This window comes from Monopterus albus, unplaced genomic scaffold (genome assembly GCF_001952655.1).
Source record: "Monopterus albus unplaced genomic scaffold, M_albus_1.0 scaffold521.1, whole genome shotgun sequence".
Lineage (NCBI taxonomy): Eukaryota > Metazoa > Chordata > Actinopteri > Synbranchiformes > Synbranchidae > Monopterus > Monopterus albus.
This window is the reverse complement of record NW_018128401.1, coordinates 85,179-87,375: the sequence shown is the minus strand read 5'-3', so window position 1 is coordinate 87,375 and position 2,197 is coordinate 85,179.

Genomic DNA, 2,197 nt, shown 5'->3' with positions numbered 1-2,197 from the left:
GCTTCTTGCAAACAGTCATCTCGGCAACCCTGAGACTGCACCTGGACTTGTTTTCCTGTTATCTAAGTCTCTGTGCTTTGACACACACAAGCATTTTAGAGAAGGAGGAATACCTGGCACTGCCTGTGTGTGCATGAAATCAGCTATTTTACTTGGCAGCTGTTTCTTCTAGACCAACATCTGACCATAACCTTGGTGTAAATCTTAGTATCTTATCAAACCCCAACTCCCCTGGCTTCAAGGCTCAGAGGGAATAATGAGCTCTTTTAGAAAAGGCAACAAATCTAATGAAAGCCTGTGGGATGATTAGACCCTGGAAAGCCACTCAGTGCACTAGACTTTTAATCACAAGAGCCTGCAATATCGCACAAGTTTTCAATGTCTCCTACAGAAACTTATTTTCCCCTTATTTTAGTGAACATATAATTGGGTGAAAAGTAACTACATAAACATCTCTGTGACATGTAAGTATGTATACTTATGTGTGCTATAAAATAAAACCATTCATAAGTGTGTAAAATAAAAATCACGCTAACACCTGACAGCGATATCTAGACTCAGTTCAGCTAAACTAATCTGATGTGAGATATTCACTCATTCATAGTTTCAGCACAACAAGGTTTGTGCAGTTGATGAGTGTGAGAAAGTATGGTGGTGTGCACGTTTTATTATTTATTATTTGTTTTATTATTTTATTATTGTGTGTGTATATTAGTGTGTGATTGCCGGACCAACTACATGTCTTTTTAATTTTGCTGTACTGGATATAATGACAAACATATATTCTATTCTTTATTCTATTATACTTTGTCTAACAGTAAGTAATTGTTTGTGATTGTTTGAATTGTAACATCACCCTGCACATTGACTTAAAGGTGAAAATGAGCTTTTTGGATAACTCACACATCTTTGATGTTAATCAATGTGTCAAATAAATTAAATAAAGAAAACTCATTTTTTACATATAACATATTTATGACCATAAATGTGCACACAGTAATAGTTTTCTTAGCGTAAGCCATAAAATAAAAGCTAAAAGTTTTCTACATGTAGATAGAAAGCTTTGTGATACTAAGACACATCACAACACTTGGTTAAAGTAAATTATTTTTCATTTATTTTATAAACATGAAATTAACCTTCACTATATGCTTTTATTTTTCATCAAAACAATTATGTAATAAACTTCTAGATACAAAGCAGGCTGTACTGAATCCTCCATTATTTTGTCAAAATGTTGGAGCAAAACATCTTTAGTCACAAATAAACCCAAACCAAACTGTTTTGCTGATAACTGATTTAAACATCATGACACGTGTCTGTGAGGGTTTGCATTTGCACAAACCTTTATTTCCAACGACAGAATTTAGATTGTGACTGTGTGGAACAAGGTCACCAAAGTTTTTCAAATTTCATTGCAGATAAACACATTCAAAAGCATTCATTTCAAATTCCCTTTTAAAATATTAGCAATGTTCAATTTCTGTAAGTAATTTGATGCAAGCTATCATAAAAACAACTAAGAAACTATGAACATTCATATGAAGAACATTATCAGTTGCTATCTTTGTTCATTAAATTCTCACTCAAAGTGTGATATTATTGTGTGGTCTAGCTTTTATTGTTGTTTTGTACTTTGTTAAAATTATTTTTATATCAATAGTCATAAAACAATGGTTACTTCATTATTGGGTACAAAAGCACTTTTCATACATTTCTCTTGTTTTTTTAAAGCTAACATTAGTAATGCTTGTTTTATTTTAATGCAAATTATTAAAAAAATAACCGAAAACAACAAAATATTTGCAGTACTGTTAAAATCTTGCTTCAATTTTGGACTGTTTTCTGATTTTAAACAACTTTTTAACAGATTCTTTGATTTCTTGTGTCTGCAGAACATAAATGATTGGGTTCAGTGATGGTGGAAAAGCAGAGGTCAAAGACAGATTTACAATCCTGGCATTTGGATGCAGAACTCCTGTAGAAGTAACAGCTATTATAGATGGGAGGAAAAATATTGCCACTAATGAAAGATGAGCTGTGCAGGTTTTAAAAGCCTTCACTCTCTCATAAACTGTGGCCACTTTAGTCAAAGCATAGCCGATATATATGTAAGTAAACAAGATGAAAACCAGTGGAAGCCCAAGAATAAAGAATATTATCAAAGTACTAAGGATGAAGCTGGGTGGTTTATCAT